Genomic DNA, 17,610 nt, shown 5'->3' with positions numbered 1-17,610 from the left:
GTCACCATGTGATAATGCATTCCTGTAGTCTGGTGAGAACATGTGTAAATTGCTGCTTTATTGTTCTTTACATTTTATCTTCTTCTTCTAGCTGACCTTGTAATTTAAACTGTTCATGCTCCACTGAGTGTTCCTGAGAAACTGGAGTTGGTTATGAGTCCTAGTTAGAGCACGTCAGCTGGAGCCACCCTGCTGTGCAGGGCTGGTCTCTTTAAAAATGCAATTTCTGTTAGAGTGGAGACATACTTTGTCCTTAAGTGCCTTAAGAGGAGGGTGATACATAACCCCCCCATAACCAGGTCCCCCTCTACCAAGTTTAGTTGGAGAAGCAAGCTACACTAACACAAAATGTAATGTGGCAAAATCCCTGACTCCTTGCGGAAGTTAACAAGACGATGCTGTAGACAAGAGGTGATGGTTGACAAGACCCAAGAGTTCTCTGGGAAGAAGTGAGGTTTCAGGTTGGGCCTGGTTAGGAGAACATAGAAGAGAAAGCATTCCCAGATCAACTCAGGAAGACCCCCCTACCAAGCAAGCATCTCCAAGGCAGCTGTCTGTTCTGCCCTCCCGCCCTCCCTCGCTCCTTCCTTCCCAGACATTGTTGATAAAGTTCCTTATACCTTCTGTCGCTACTGTGTCCCTTTGCTGCCTTCAGAACGATTTCTCAGTCATTCTCAGGCTCACACAAGTTTGATATCTGCGTCTAGTACTCCACAGCACTGCTCTTGGCCAGATCACTCATGTCCCCATGTTGCTTGGTTCACAGGACACGCTGGTCTGTCCCTACCATGTCATTTGTCCACTCACGGCCTTTGGTCTCTTTGACCTGAACACTTGGGCTTTGTGATCTCTCTGGCTGCTTTATTCTAGTCTCCCTCAAAGGTACCTGTTGTTCACAAATACTGAAGTCCCTTAGAGTTCAAACGCTGGCTTCTTTTCTTTTTGTCCTTGTTCCCTAGGCAGTCTCATTACTGCCTTTCTGTTAGAGACTTCCAAAATTGTGTCCCCAGCCCAGCTGTCCTCCCTGAGTCTCAGACTCCTATGCCCAGCTTCCATTACACTAGGGTGTCTGTTTCGCACCTTAAACCCAAAAATCCATACCTGCTTGTCCTCCAGTCTCCTATCAGGAAATGGCATCACCATTCCCCTGTGTCCTCATCCGTGGAGTCATCCTTCTTCCTTCTCTCTTATGCCCAACACCCAGTCAGTCTCAGAATCCTCTGAACATCTCTCAGTTCATTCCTTCCACCCTCACTGCCATTATTCCAGTTGTGCCCAGGGTGTTCATCAGCATCTTCCTGGCTGCCCATCCATCCTGCTGAGAGTCATTTCCACCAAGCACATCTGGCTGATGCATTCACACATTGTTTCACAACCAGTCAGCATTGCCCCTGTCTTCAGAGTGGCATACAAGACCCCCATGAATTAGACCACACCCTTGCCCCACTCCTCCAGCCCTGCCACTGCTACTCTGCAGTGCCCAGTGACCTCTATGCCCCTGCACCTCTACTCATTTCAGCTGCACAGATAGTCTGCCCACCCCCTGCCATTTCTGGAAATCCTCACTCGTTACTCACACCTCACTCAGAGCTCACATCTGGCAGGAACAGTCTCTTCCCTGGCCCCTACAGGCCACACATGCAGTAACCTAGACTTCCTCTTGGCACATTGCTTGCCAGACTGTTCTGTTGCCTGTGTATTAGTCCAACTTCTCTGTTAGACTGTAAACCCCTTGTGCCCATGAGGGAATGGGGATGCTAAGATTAGAAAGAGAGATGCTAAACTTCAGTCCAGCCTGATAGGGAGCTCTGTAAGTAGACTGACCCTAAGGAAGCACTGTGGATTGCACTAAAGGTCTTGAGCCAGGATGCTCACATCAGCTATTTGATACTTCCTGCTTCCAGTAAACAGGCAAAACCTCAGCAAGGCAAGTCCCTCCTGCCAAAGGCAACTCCCAGAGAGGGTCTCAGCAGGGAGCCCTTAGCCATCAACACCCCTTGTATCAAGAAAATGAGGACATCAGACCCAAGGGGGCTTCTGGGTAAAACGGTACAGTATTCCCTCCAGACACCAGAGACACCTGTTCAATCTTTGTTGATTAGATATGGAATCTGTGATCACATGAATTAAATAATAGCAAAGTTGATTAGATTCGATGAGTTGAGATTCTGAGCCTTCTGAGGTTCTGAACTGGACCAATCGAAGCCAGGCACCTGGAACACCACTGGGTCTCCTTTGTGAGTGGCAGTGGTCCAAATTCCCCAGGACATCTGCTTTTCTTAGCAGGGAGCTGGATTAAGCAGCAGAACAGCTGGGACTTGAACAAGTGGTGATAAAGAGTGCAGGCAAGACAGGCAGTGGTTTAAACACTGCACCACAGTGCCAGCCCCTCCACTGTATGTTTCCAAAGAATAATTATATTCATCCTGCAGATATTCTTAAAAACCATGAGATTTTTGTTGTTCTGCTTACCACACAGGTATTAATAAAACTTCCCTTGGCTAATGCCATAAATCTTACTTTGTTCTCAGGAAACTAAGCTTAAGGGAAAAGCTAGAGATGATTCATTGCCATCTTAGGATGACCCAAAGCATACAAAATGTTCAGCATTGCTGGAGTGAGTGTGCGCTTCACTTCTGCATGCCAAGAACTGTTACGTTGTTACAATATTCATTTTGCAGCAGGTGACAGGTAACAGGTAAAGTGGCTTTGGCTCTTCGGAGAAAACTGACTGGCATGGGTTACAGCAGCTGAGGTCTGCACCTAACAGTGGCCCTTGTGCCTGAGGCAGACACAGCTGCTCCAGCAAGAGCTTTGTGCAAAGTATGGTCAATTTCCCCCACATGTTACCTGTAGCATCTTGCTTGCAGAGGAGTTTGCATGGCAGTTTTTTTGCAGGCTCTGGAGGCAAGGCCCAGTTGCCACTGATCCTCAGTTCATGCAAGAGAGAAAGAGAGAAAAAAAAAAAAAGAAGAAAGAGAGACTTAGACCAGTCTGTTGTGACTGGCTCACAACAGCTTGTTGGTTGGGTGCCATGGACAAAGGAGGAGCAAGAGGCACGAACTGAGCACGCAGTTCATCCTTGCTCCTGTTATCACACATCTCATGTGCTCCCACGTGGAGCTTTTGGAGTCTCTGCCTGTGTTTGGGGGTGACTGGGAATGGGTGCAGTGATGCCAGCGATGCTCTAGGGCCAGGGCTGTTCCAAGCACTAAGCGTCTCTCAGTACTCACTTGTCCACAGTGTGAAGTCAGAGAGAAGTTCCACATTCGCACAAGAGAAGCCTCAGTATCCCGCCCAGCGATCACTCCAAATGTTGTGTCTTGCTTTGTGCAGTCAGAATTGAGTCACACTTGGACTGCAGACAGTCTCATGGCCGAATTGGCACTGTCCCACCAGAGGGCTCTTTGGCAGCTTGTGAGAGCAGTGCCCTTCACAGTCAGGCTTGGGTTTGTTCTTTTTTCATCAAGCATGACAAAATAAACGTAATTGTGTCCTTAAGTGGTCATCTATGAGGCACACATAAAATTCCCTTTGGGAATTTTAACCTATCCAATTATTTTGTCGAGGGAAGTAGACTTACATTAGAGATTCTACTGCAAGTTATCTAGCATAACAGAGAAGCAGCTAGTTCAAGATGCAGCCCTCCACAGTTGTCTTTGACAATGAGAGCAATGCTTGGCAATTCAGCTAATATGCAAGTTACATTCGGGTGTTTAAAGAATTAGGGACTGTGATAAACATTCAGGTGTATAAAGGATTAGGAACTGATAGAGCAGGTTAAGTTGTTGTCAACAACACAGGCATCACTTATGGGCACTGGTTGGAGTTCTGGCTGTCCCAGTTCTGACCCAACTCCCCGATAATGCACCTAGGAGATCAGAGGAAGATGACTCAAGCACATGGGCCTGCCTCTGCAACCCACATGGAAGGCCTAGATGGAGGGCCATGCTCCTGGCTTCAGTTCTGGCTATTGTGACAATTTAAGGAGTAAGCCAGCAGGTGGAAGATCTTTCCATCTGTGTGAGTCTCTCACTTTCTTTAACTCCGCTTTTTAAATAAATAAACATATTATGGGCCCGGCAGCCTGGCCTAGCGGCTAAAGTCCTCACCTTGAAAGCCCTGGGATCCCATATGGGCGCCGGTTCTAATCCTGGCAGCTCCACTTCCCATCCAGCTCCCTGCTTGTGGCCTGGGAAAGCAGTCGAGGACGGCCCAATGCATTGGGACCCTGCACCCACATGGGAGACCCGGAAGAGGTTCCAGGTTCCTGGCTTCGGATGGGCGCACACCGGCCGTTGCGGCTCACTTGGGGAGTGAACCATCGGACGGAAGATCTTCCTCTCTGTCTCTCCTCCTCTCTGTATATCTGACTTTGTAATAAAAATAAATAAATCTTTAAAAAATATAAATATATTATTTCAAAACATTAGTTTGCTGGGGGCCACAGTAGTGGTGAACAGGCTGATCCTCCAATAGCAGTGCTGGTATCCCTTGTGTCTGCTAGTTCATGTCCAAGCTACTCCATTTCTCAACCCAGCTCCCTGCTAATGTGCCTGGGAGAAACAACAGAGGATTGCACCCACATGAGAGATGAGGAAGAAATTCCTGACTCCCAGCTTTGACTGAACTCAGCTCTGGTCATTGTGGCCATTTGGGGAGTAAACCAGCAGATGGAAGACCTCTCTCTCTTTTCTCTCTGTAAAATCTTTCAAATGAAAGGAAATAATTCTTTTAAAAATTAATTTGTCTTTCTGCAACCTCTTAAAGATTCATTTTAAATATTAAAGTTGGGCCCAGCACAGTAGCCTAGTGGCTAAAGTAGTCACCTCACATGCACCAGAGTCCCATATGGGCGCCAGTTCTAGTCCCAGTGGCCCCACTTCCCACCCAGCTTCCTGCTTGTGGCCTGGGAAAGCAGTTGAGGATAGCCTTGAGCCTTGGACCCTGTACCCACATGGGGGATCCGGAGGAGGCTCCTGGTTCCTGCAGCCACTTGGGGTGTGAATCAGCAAAAGGAGGATCTTCCTTTCTGTATATCTGACTCTGCACAAAGTAAATATATACATAAATCTTTTTTAAAAAGCAAATATAAATGTTAGAGTCATATCAAAGGTTAAGACCCTGTCCCTAACACTGGTCTCTATTGGAGCTCCTCTTTGTCACCTTTCCAACACGTGGATCAGGTCATGAGTGCTAACAGGATACAGAAAGTGCGCATTATTGGTTGGAAAGTCATTTGGAACTGTAACCAAGGTGCCTGCGATTCATTTCCAAGACCCCAGCTCGGCTGCAGCTCTGGCAATCTGAACGGCAGTCTCTTCCTGTCTCCAAGCTGGCCAGAATCAGAAAGAGCCCGAAAATGATGGATGTAGGGAGGGAAAGATGAATCAAGGTACAATCTGAGAGCCAGTGAAGAATCATGAACAATTTTGGAGATAGCTCCTCATGTCAAATCCCGTTTTTCCTGGAGTTACCCAAGCACAAGACACATCTGGGGCGCCAGCCAAAGAAGAGGCCCCGTGGAATTTTAAGCATCATGAAAACAAAGGAAACCAGGAGGACGCCTGTGTACTTCAGTATGGATGTGATTCAACACGGTAATGAGGCATTCATTCTTTATGCCCAAAGGCAAGAAGACTGATACAACATCAAGGAAGACACTCGGAAAAGGGAAAAGCTTTATCATAGCAAAAAATTACAGCCCTACAAAGCAGGCTTTTTTTTTTCAGGTTCTGGGCACTGTTTGAAATCTTTTACACAGATTAACTTATTTAATTATCACAACAACTCACCATGTATAACTTTCATTGTCCACAGTTCACTAGAGAAACAACAACAGAGAGTCTGGATAACTTGGCTGAAGATCACAAAGTTAGGGATGACCCTGGAGTATGAACCCAGGCAACGCCTATGTCTAATCCTTGACTACACTATTCTATGAGATGGAAAATTCACAAAACTGTCAGGCATCATGAGTTGCGGTTTCCCTGAGGACCTGAAATATCTGTTGGTTAAATAATCTATTGATGAATTTGAAGCATGGAGTAGCACAGGGAAAGAGAGAAAGATCATCATTTCCTGGTGGTCATGACATCTTAGGCTAAGCAAGGCCAAAGCCAGGAACTGGAACTCCATCTGAGTCTCTGCATGGGTGGCAGGGACCCCAGGACTTGGGCCATCACTAGCTGCTTCTCTTGTGCTTTTTCCAGAAGCTGAAGTGGAAGCGGAGGTCTTAGGCACCCTGATATGAACTGCTGGTGTCCTAAACTACTGCTAAATGCCTGCCTCCTAAAAACTGCTCATTAAAAATGAGGCTCATAAGAGCTCATCACAGGCTGTCCAATGAAAGTATGTTCAGTGCATTGGAGTGCGGCATATCACAGGATTACTTCAAATTCTCTTTAATTTGTGTTTTGAAGTAATTCCTTTGCAGACATTGGAACTCTGTTGTTAGTGACAAATGACTTGCACAACTGCAGTACCTCAGTGTATTGTGATACCCACCAGGGCTGGGAACCATTGGCTTGGAAAATAAACCTGAGCAGAGAGAGATTTATATAATTGTGCTGGAAGAGGCAGCTGGAAAATGCACGGAAGTAGACCTTAGCAGTGTGTGTCAGGCCTCCCAGCTTAGAGCTTTCCTGGAAGAGTGGGCAGTAGCTGGTAGGAAAGCAGACCCATCGTGGAAGACCAGATGTGCCTATAAAGGGAAGCTCTGGGATGTGTGCTGCCTGAAAAGATCCCAGGACCGGAGTCGCTAAAGCCACAGCACTGACTGCATACGACTAATTCAGCCCCGGCTGAGATTGCCCCACCGTGAAGGAGCAAATGACAGCTTCACTTCTCCCAGGACCTCTGTGTGCCTCTAGCCAGTCATTTCGATTCCTTCATCCTCCAAGTCAGCTAAGTGGCCTCTGTCCAATCAATAAGACCAGGAGGGATGAAGCATGTGATTCCTAAAGTCCCACCCAATTGAAAAAGTCTGGGAGGCTTTGATTAAAATGAGGCTGGCTTGTGATTTTGATTCTCTCGGAGCAGGGCTAGCTCTGATTGCTAGATGTTCGCTGCCTATTTCCCTCCTGCCTTCAATCTTCCTCCAGCAATCCACCTCCAAATTATTTCCTTTTCATTTCAGCTGAATATGTTTGCCATAAAGCCCAGCTCCATCTCTGGCCCAGATACCAGGACATATGTATCAGTTCACATAAGCACTAATTAGACTAAAACCTAAGACAAGTGTATGTCTAAATGCAAGTTCTGCAAGCTCTCCTTTTCCCAGTCTATTCCCATCTAAAATGCATTTTGTGTTATTTCATTAAAGATAAGAAATTCAATATAGAATTGTATTTTCAAACAGCAACATATGTCTTTTGGTTACATTTCAAATAACCAAGATGCACTTAAAAGAGACAATTCCATTTAATATGCTAATAATCACAAAGATCTCAAAACTCAAAGTCTTCACCACAACTCTCAGTGGTTTTGCTTAACCAGTGAGATTACAGGCACTTTCAATCATAAATTCAGTATGCATGGAGTTCCTAAGAACATAGGAAAGCCCAATGTCCTTGAGCAGTGAACTTAATATTGAGGGTAAAAGTGAACAAAGCCCTGCTATTAAATCTAATAGAGCAGGGAAATATGTGAGTAAATTGGTGGTAGTGTGTACCTTCTGGAATGTCATTCATTTCCTAAAGAGTTCCCAGTACTCTCCCTAGCAGATCTCTCCTTCCAGCACTCCCCTGTCTCCACATAGTGCCGGTAGCCTGCAGCAGAGTTGCATGGTGGTTACTTGACCCATGCAGGGCCATTTGTGTCGTATTTCCTGAGAGTCTGACTGTGTCATTAATGTAGTGAGGGAAAGCCTGTGAATGAAAGATCAGAAGATCATGGGGCAGTCCCTTGTGCTTAACAGCTTATCAGGGTCACCAAGAAGCAGAAAATAAAACAGTGTGCACAAAGAGCAAGGCTATAGACACAGTGAAACAGGAGGGAGAGGACTGCAAGAATCTGAGAATGCAGCCTCCTGACTGTTATCAGTGCCAGAGCCTTCCTAAGATGACCACATCTCAGCACCCCAAGGCTGAGGGCACTTTCCATGTCACATTCTGTTTAAGTCTGCTCATACTGGGGTGTGTGAGAGAGAGAGAGAGATGTGTGCAACCAATACTCCTAAAATTAGCACAGTTATTTTTGGCAAAACAATTGAAATCAATATAGAAAAGATTTTTGACCTCTTCAAAGAAGCCTTTATGTTCAATGATGAATAAGCCAGTGACAACTCTTTTTTGTTTTTAAGTTGTTCCACTGTAAACACACCGCAACACTCAACAATAGTTTCAAACCATTGAGCCTTGGGAATGGTTATAAGAAATAGTGGTGGACAACCTTATTTAGCTCAAGGAAAAAAAATGCTTCAGGCTATAATTCTTTTTCATTCAAGATGGCTTTATTGTTGCTCCTTTAGGAAAAAGTACATGCAGCTGAAAAGAAGGATGCCAATGAGGAAAGTTTCTTCAGACAATGAAGTATAATAATATGGTCCCATTTGAGAATTTGTAATACAGATAACTTTTTCTGATTGTCTCTCTTGTGGTTTGAAGCACCTGAATTTAAACTACACATGCACACAGACACACACACAAGTTCCTCTACATTAGCCCCACATTTCCTGCAATACCCTTGAAAAATCCAGCCCAGGAAGTATTCCTATTTCCACTTAATTTATGGATATACTGAGAGTGTGGATGTTTCAAAAAATGCCCATCAACTCTTTGATATGCTTGCCACCCGTGAGGGAATGGGAACAGTGGCTTTTAACCTCCTCCATGAATATCGTATGGAAAAGGTAATTCCATGTGACTACTAAGGATGGGTCACAAAAGGAAATTGAGTTCTGCTTGCCTCTGTCTTGGGACAGGTGCCTTTAGCAGCTGTACCTTCATGTAGGAAATTAAGCTGCCTTAAAGAATCCACAGGGAGGGGCCACGTTGCGATGGGAGAAGGGCCTGATGTCCTACAATATCCTGGCACCCAGCTCCCTGCTATATGTGGGTTCCCACGCCGGGCACTAGACCAAGTGAACAGGAAGAAGACTTTCAAGTAAACTGAAGTCCCAGATACTACCTGACCTGTGTGAGGACCAGAAACTGCCTTGCTGAATGCAGCCCACCCCCAAATCAACGAAAGATGATAACAGTTATAGTAGGACTTGCATTATGGAGCGGATCGTGTACTGCAACCGCCAAAGGTAGTTGGAGTCCAAAGCTACTAGGGGATATTTCAGTGACACTGGGGCAAGAACCAGCTCATCCAGTACCAAGTTAGACAACCATGCTAGGCCCTGAGGAGCAGGAAGAATAGGTATCCTCCCAAGCCTTCTGCCACCCTGGGCCCCTCCCTCTGCCTTCCTCCATCATAGCTCCCCTTCCTGGGGGTGGATGCAATACACAGGCACCACTGCTGCCGGTTTCCAGGCAACAATAGCTAGGTTTTCTGGCTATTGGCTCTGTATCATGCGGTGTGCAGGTGACTGTGGCTTGGAGGGGTGGTACCAGGCTGGCTGCCACTTTTGGCTTACTTGCCTGTATTTCTTGAGGACTTGGTAGGCATTGTTGGCACTGAGTGCAGCACAGGTAGCTGGGTGCCGTGCAGCCTGAATGCTGAGAGATACTGGGTCTGAGGGATTATGCCCAGGCCCAGGACCCACACTTGGCTGACTCTACAGTTATGTTATGGGTGCTAACTGATCTTTTCATCTCGCTTTTGTTCTCAGTAAATATTCCCTGTTAAAATGATACATTTTCATCTGGTTCCTACTAAGTGATTGTTATAGGGACATTAAAATACCAAAGAAAGAATCAGTTTTATGTGGAATGAATCCAGGACTGTCACATCCTGGTTTTGTGTGGCCATTTACCTAGACCTGTGTGTAAGTGGCGCCCCCTGGGGTACAGAAGTACTGAGGTTCTGTGCCCTGTCTTTTACATTCCTGAGGTGTATGTGATGTACTTCCAATTAACAACCACGCCACATAGTCCAGGAATTAAGCCAACACCTATTTATCCCGGATATTGATTTTATTAATCGTTTTGTGTGTGAAAAGGAAAGCCAGCTTATTTTTGCCTCTTATGAAATCGAAGTCCAATGGAAATAACCATTGTTTAATGCATATTTCTGCTTCTATTTCCTAGGTTTACTTTACTCTCAGGCTTCCTATATAACAAATGAGGGAGAACAGGAGAGAGAGAGATAATGGAGAGGAGTAAAGAGATGGGGTATGAAGGGGGAAGAGGAGAAGTAGGAGGGACGGTGTATGTTTGGAGGAGGGGAGGTTGCTCAAATGATACATCTGATTTATTATTTCACTTACTGTGAAAAAGAGAGAGTCTCAGAAAATGAGCTAATATGCAGTCCTAAAGCAGGCAAAGAGATGCATAGAACAGATTTTCCAAAATTATCTTTTCAGAGACTACCAATTTGTTTGATTTTTCAGATAGGTGGAGGAAAGGCTGCGCTTCACCTGTCCTTCCAGCCAGATCCCCTGCCCCAGTGACTCACAATTCATTTTCACGTGTCCGAAGCTCTGTAGGGTCCTCCAATAGAAGCCAAAGGAAACCAAACAAAAGACTGCCTTGGCTTGCCTTGGCTTGGCACACCCAGATTGTAGATCTCTTTTCTTTCGGTCACTGATGAGCAGAGCCCCTGGGCCAGTGTGGAGAAACTTTCACATCCAGAAAGAGCTGTGACAGGCCAGGCCACTGTGGGCTGGTCTCCATGGGTCAGGGGGACAGCATGGGAGCAACACAAGGTTCTCTCACCCGGATGAACTGAGGTCTGCACCTACAGCAAATGGCTTTCTGTTAGAAATGAAAACTTTCATATGGAATCTGAGTAGAACATGCCTTCTCCTTTGCCCCAAAGTCGTGGGAACCCTAACAGATGGTCACCACCTAAGGGAATGGTCTTTGAGACCTCTAGCTGGCTGGCTAGCTGCCTGGCTAACTGCCCTTTGATCTTCCCCAGAGCCCATTGTGAGTGTGTTGGTCCCATCTCCCTGCAGCTCCACAGCACCTTCCTGTTCCCTGGACACTGAGAAACAGTTTCCTCCTGTGTTATATGTTCTCATTTCTAGTTTACGGTAGGGGGTCAGTCCTATATTCAGAACAGCAAGCATGAGGCCTGGACTAGAACAGGTGCTCAACTAGCAGTCATTGCCAGTCCTTACTGTTGCTGCCTTGTCTTCCCATGGCCCCTCCACACCAAGGACACAAATGAGGCCAATTTAGCACGGCTGGTGGCTCACCCTGGGTGTTAGCTCCATGTCTGTGTTTCTGAAACTCTGTAGGATATCTCAAAGATGTGCAGGAATAAGTTTGCCCCAGCCACACCTGTCCCAGAAAACTTCTTTTGGGTCATCCTAGACTCTAGATCCTAGCCCATGGCTCAGAATGCATGTACCCTGAGGGTGCTGCACCCTCTGTATCACCTGTCTGCTCGAGGTCCTAAAATGAAGTGTGCCATGCGTATGAGAATGAAGTGTGGGTGCAGAGCGTCCAGCAGCATGTGCCCCTGGTTGTGGGAAGCTGCCACACAGGGCTCCCTGTAATAGCCTGTCTCTCCATAGGAGACCATGGCTTCTGTACTTGGCCTTTTGGTACACACAGGCAGATTCATCTGGCTTCAATGAGAGCTCCCCCACTAAATCCCCACTTTTTGCAAGGACGTGGGAATTCTGAGAGCATGGAACCCCTGGGAACATGCCCTCCTCCCTGCACTTCTCAGCTCTATGTGCAGACAGCGCCCCACTTAGGTGTCCATGGAGCCTTAGCTCAGAGGAAACAAGTTCCTGCCCATTGACACTGAAACCACAATAATGTGATGACCTCCTATACCCAGAACCTGTCCTCAGCCAAACTCCTTGTCGCTCCCAACAAGGATGCATTCACACTGTCCTAGTGCCCTGTTGATTGGTCCCACAGCCACCCTCTGCAATGGAATCATTGAGCAAGGGCTGGGAGCAGCACTGCCCAGCAGCCCTCGTGTTTTCACTCAGCATCTGCCATGGGCTCAGTGAAGTACCAGGGCAGAAGGAGACTAAGTGAAAGAAACAGAAGGCATAGTAAAAACTGGCAATTCACCTGAGAGCTAATTCTGAAGGATGTTAAAGGCCAGTCCCAGAACAAGGAGTAAGTCAGTCCTGGGCCTCACCCTCTTCACCCCAGCCCTACAGTTTCCTCACTGGGTCACAGACATTCCAGTATGCTCTTGTCTTAAGACCTTAGCTGGTTATTCCCATGGCCTGGAAAGTCTTCCCTCAGACTTCCCCAGTGTCACCTCCCTCAATTCAGTCATGTCTCGCCTGCTGTGCCACCTTCTCTAAAGGGCATCCCAGTTACTGTCTCTAAGACAGGAGGTATCTTCACATCATGGAAAAGACACATTATGGGGGGAAAAAGGCATGAGTTTCAAAAATTTTTGCACCAAAATAAACTCATCTTTTCATTTTTCCACAGACTTTTTGAAGTACCTTCATTGACTTGCATACCATCCACTTTCCTTTTGCATGAAGGTACCTGTAAGATGGTGCTTGCTGGCTTGCCCTGGCTCTCCACATTCAACAGCAGATGCATGGCTTTGCCATATGGTGCTAATGTCACTGTGCTCCCACATCAGCTTAGGTCTCCCCTATTATAAAGACAAAGCTTCGAAATGCTCTCCACCTGCAAAACGTAAAAGGCATTTACATTCAGCCTGTGTATGAATGTACTCAGGGCAATTTCACATTATTTTCTGAGGCTTTTACTTACTTGGGGAACTTGGCAAGATGCACCTATGAGTTTCTTGCAAGATACCTGCAGGTTCTGCATTATGTGCCCGGCCTGCCCCTGGGATTGGAAGCTGCATCCATGGTACACCCAGGGAATGGCCCCAAAGGCTGCAGGAGCCTCTGGAATCTAACACACTCCTTCTACTGTTACAGATTCCCCTCATCCGACTCTCCTCCCCTGCCCCACCACCCATTGGAAGTCTGATTTCCTACAGAGGAGTTTACATCTCAGCAGAAGGGTGCTAGGAAACAAGTGAACAGGTAACTCATGTAGGGCGTTTTATTTGCAAGGCTTACAAGGGCCAGAACAGTTGTAACTGGAACTTCAAGCCAGGACAGAGAACTGCTGTGTTGAAAGTAGGCAGGTCCTCTCAATTCTTCCAGGCACCCCCCAACAAGATGGTTGGTTGTGGCATCCCATAAATGGCTCTGCAGTGCCTAGTAATGATTTCTTGCTGTGTGAATGGGAAGAACAATGTCTTGCTGTGGGCTGCAAGCACCAGGGTTTAATGATGGACTCCTCTAGTTTCCCCTCTCCCCCTCGCCACCCTGTGTACCTGAACCCACAGATACTGCCTCTCCTGCCCTAAGGTCTATCCCTGCCCCCTGCTTGCACCAGGCCTGAGAAGGTTTGGGAATGGGAAGAGCTGCATTAAAGTAACCTGCTTGGTCAGCTGTTTGAGATGGCCTTTCACTACAGGGTCTTCAACTACAGGGCTTCCACCCGGTGCCCCCCGTGCAGGACTACGGGTACTTTTACTCTCAACCTTTATTCCTTCTCCTACACTTTGTTCCCACCTGGCCCAAAGAGAACGTGACAATTCCAAGTCCATTGCTTTCTGGTCATTCATCTCCATCTCCTCTTAGATAAATGACTTCCATCTTGGCCACTTTAGTGTATTCATTTATTTATTAGGGAGAGAGAGAAAGAGATCATTCCCATACACTGGTTCACTTTCCAAATGCTCTCCCATCCCAAATCTCTATTTTGAAACTGTAAACATAAATAACATAAATATATCTGTATTTGAAGATAAGGTTTTTAAAGAGATAATTGGGACGCAGTGATTTCATTGGTCAATTCCAGTATGACTGATTTTTATATGTTCCATTTCTGTGTTCTGCAGCTGGCCAATCGCATCTGGCACATTTCTTGGTGTGGAAATGAATCTTCAATGGGTCAGACACAGTAGTTACAAGAATACTGTTATCTTAGGTCTTTAAGCATTTTCCCCCACTAAGGCAATGGTGCATTCAAAGTTCTTGTAAAAGACGACAGTAAAGATCCAAATGCCTTATATGATGAAAGGATTACAGTGATTCAGGTGGTAGTTTGCATTAAGTGATTGAGATGGGAAGATTTGGAAGGCAGGTAGGATTTTCGAAAATGTGGAAATGCTGGAAAAAATGAGCAGAGAATTATTATTATAGTTGGGCCCCCAAACATGGACAGATTTAGAAGATGAAGCAAAGGTTGTCTTGGTTTACTTTGAATAGGTAAGCGATGGGAGACAAGACCAGAAGAGCAGACTGGGACTGACCATGGGAGAGCCTCAGTGACAGGTTAAAGATGTTTGTCCCGTAAAGAGTGGGAAGTCCTGGAAAGTTCTGAGAAGGAGCATGGCCTGCGTATTCACCATGAGTGTGTTGAAGATTAAACAAGGAGGTGTCAGGAGGTGCAAAAGAAGTGATGGAGGCTGGAAGAGCAATGCAGAAGTCACTCGGGGCTGATGTGAAGGAAGGGATGTGACTGCGGGGTCTGTGTCTAAGTGGGAAAGGAAAGGACAGACCAAGAGGAGTGACAGAGGCCAGCATTGTGGTGCTCTGGGTTAAGCCACCATGTTGAGTCCTGACTAATCTGCTTGTGGTCCAGCTCCCTGCCATGGATCCGGGAAGGTGGCAGGTGGTAGTCCCAGTGCTGTGCTCCCACCACTCACGTGAGAGTCTGTGGCTGCTGGGTTCCGCTTGGTGCAACCCTGGCTCTTACATGCTACTGCATACTTTTGGAGGGTGAAACAGCAGATGAAAGACTCTCATTCTCTCCTCCTTCCTCCCCCGCCACACCTTTCAAATATATATATATATATAACATAAATATACATATTTATATAATTATATAAAATATGTATATATGTAAAATTACAAGAAGCTGCAGTCATAAGCTGGGAGCCAACAGGGGTGGGAGAGAATGAGGTGATTGACTTTTTGAATCTTGAGTATAAAGGAAGGATTAATGATAATTATGTCCGCTTTGCTGATGGAGGCATCAAGGAAAAACAGTTTTGGCTGGAAAGTAAAACTATTTAGGCCAGTGTAAACGGATTCATGGATTCATTCTCCTGACTTCCAGTTCCAACCGAAGCAGGTCCTGGGAGGTGACTCAAGCTGGTGGGTTCCACCCCCCTCGTGAGGCACCTGCAGTTAGTACCTGATGACTGACCATTGTGGCCATTTGGGGAGCTAACTCTATAAAGGAGGGTGGTGTTTGTCTGCCTCTCTGAATCTCAAGACACCCCCTCCTCCTTTTTTTTAGCCAGGCTCTCTGATACTCGTTGCATAATCTCTACTGCAGAATAGGCAGAATCATCCTTGCTTTATAAGTGACGGAATTGATGTTCACATGGATTCTATTCTCCGAGTCTACAGGACTGGCAATGGCATCACAGGTTCCAAACCAGCCAGGTGGAAGCCCACATCCACGCTTTCCTCACCTGTGGCTTCTCGGTTGCTGGGAAGACAATGGGGCTAGTTCTTTGTTTCCACCATTTTTCCACTCTAACATTGTTTCTGCTCTTAGCTACAGCACGGGGATTTCCAAGGGACCTATCAGCGACCAGCAGGAGCCAAGTGTGTCATTATAAAAGAAAAACATCAGTTTTAGCTCTGGAGGGTGTAACTTGAAAAAGCTTGACTGTACATCCTATTTTTTGAAAGCTGCCTATGTCTCCATATAGTCCGTGTTCTGTCTGTCTTCAGGTACTCCCGTTATCTGACAATAAGTATGTTATCTGCTTTCTAAAGTATCCTGTGGAGATGGACGGCCTCTGCGCTCCCAAGAACACACGTTTTACGCCCACATTGAAAAGATTCTGTTGATACGGACATTTTTCTCCCCTGTCTATTTTAAACTGTCTTCTTTTCCACCTTCTGCTGCAACGAATGTGTTGATGCCCATGAGTCCTACACAATGACAGGCTTTCCGGAGCCCAAGGGCTCTAAGAGGTCATCCATGCGAGCTGTCAGTGAGGGTGGCCTCCTGCTGGTCAGGAGAAGTAGCCACACAAAGAAAAGAAGAACCTAAGGCTTGAAGAAGCTGACTCTGGCAAAGCTATGCCGTGAGATGTTTAGTTCCTTTTATCCTCTCAATTCCAAGACCTCCGTGGGTTCCTTTATTTGCCTGGTCTGTTTGCATTCATTCATTCTGAAAGCAGGTATCCTGAGAGTTGGGCCTTAAGCTACGTCTTGTGTATGCAAAGAAATCACTTCCCCCATTAAGCCATGTTTTGTAGCCCTAAGTGAAGACAGGAGAGAGAGAAAGACATTTTGGATGTTGTAGATGCTGGAATGGGAACCTGTCTGGCTGTGCTGGAGGAAGCGGAACATGCATTCCTGTTCGTATTTCTGATCAGGAGAACAAAGCAGTCGCCTTTGTAAGACATCTTTGTGTATTTTTGCTAAACCTTCATGTTTATCTTCTAATAGCTGATATCACTGTAGTCTCAGACAGTAAAGACAATTGTTATGACACCTGAATTCGTGGCATTACTATGACAATTCATTTCCATGTGGTGGGAAGCTGTCCTAATGGAAAAATTTTCTCCCCCATGGAGGGTCTTTCCATCTCTGAGACACGTGTGATGTCCTTGTCCTGCCTCAGAGGGCTGTGCACATCCTGGGTATGGATATGGGCTTTTGTATGTGTGTCAAAAACATTACAAGTGCAGAAATCTTTCGTGACAGGCGATCTTTCATATGAGCTTATAAATCCACAATTAGGGGGTGTATAGTAAATGTGTAATGGAGACTATCATATCTAGCAGCATGTTATTTAACTTCATGGCATTGTAAATTTCTATTTTTCTTCCTGTTGTTGATTTTGTATTGTGACTTTTCATTTAAGGGGATGTATAGTAACTGTGTAATGGAGACTATCATATCCAGATGTGAGGATACAATGCAGTATGCATCTCTACTTCCAGATAAAGACGGACTTACAATGAAACTGTTTACTATATCTTGGCAATAAGAGGTTGGACTCTCTGCTATTGTCCATGCCCGCAATGATGGACATATGGCTGTGTATGAAGAGCTATACTATAGTAATGGTATAGGGAAACTCAGTGAGGGGGCAGGGAATTGGGGAGGGGATAAGGGAAATCCCAGGGCCTATGGAACTGTATCATAAAGTGATAATAATAAAAAGAAGTATAAATAAATAAATAAACAAATAAATAAAACAATCTAACATGAGAGAAAGACACTAGCTAAAGTATTCTGCAGTTGACCTTTTGCTTGAGTTGTGGGGTAGAAGGGTAGGTCACCTGAGAGCTTATTCTTATAATACAAGTGCCCTGTATGACTGTCCACATCATGGAGGTTCTGGAAGCCGTTCCAACGTAGGGAAGGTCATGCTGTCATCCACCTATCCCATCCTTCTCCCTTCGTTCTTCATCTCCCTCTCTGTCCCCACCCGTCCCCTCCTACTCACCTTGTTTCAGTGGTAGGAATGGCAACTGGGAAAAAGCGCCTTCGAGCCAAACCACAGACTTTGCCTTTGC

General features: G+C 46.0%; 1 long non-coding RNA gene across 2 annotated transcripts in view; it reads left to right on the top strand.

Annotated features, from left to right (window-relative positions):
- The window catches only part of LOC131482795 (uncharacterized), a 211,790-nt gene that overhangs the window by 2,769 nt on the left and 191,411 nt on the right, over nucleotides 1-17,610 (top strand). Inside the window, exon 1 of one of the 2 annotated variants that reach the window (XR_009247296.1) lies at nucleotides 2,553-2,698. The exons of the other annotated variant lie outside the window; for it this stretch is intronic. This is a non-coding gene — a long non-coding RNA (uncharacterized LOC131482795). Of the gene's footprint in view, nucleotides 1-2,552; nucleotides 2,699-17,610 lie in introns of those variants that run through there. 2 annotated transcript variants of the gene reach the window in all.

This window comes from Ochotona princeps, chromosome 20 (genome assembly GCF_030435755.1).
Source record: "Ochotona princeps isolate mOchPri1 chromosome 20, mOchPri1.hap1, whole genome shotgun sequence".
In the NCBI taxonomy this organism is placed as follows: Eukaryota; Metazoa; Chordata; class Mammalia; order Lagomorpha; family Ochotonidae; genus Ochotona; species Ochotona princeps.
Note: the sequence above shows the minus strand (reverse complement) of the source record. Positions and strands in the feature narration are given on the sequence as shown.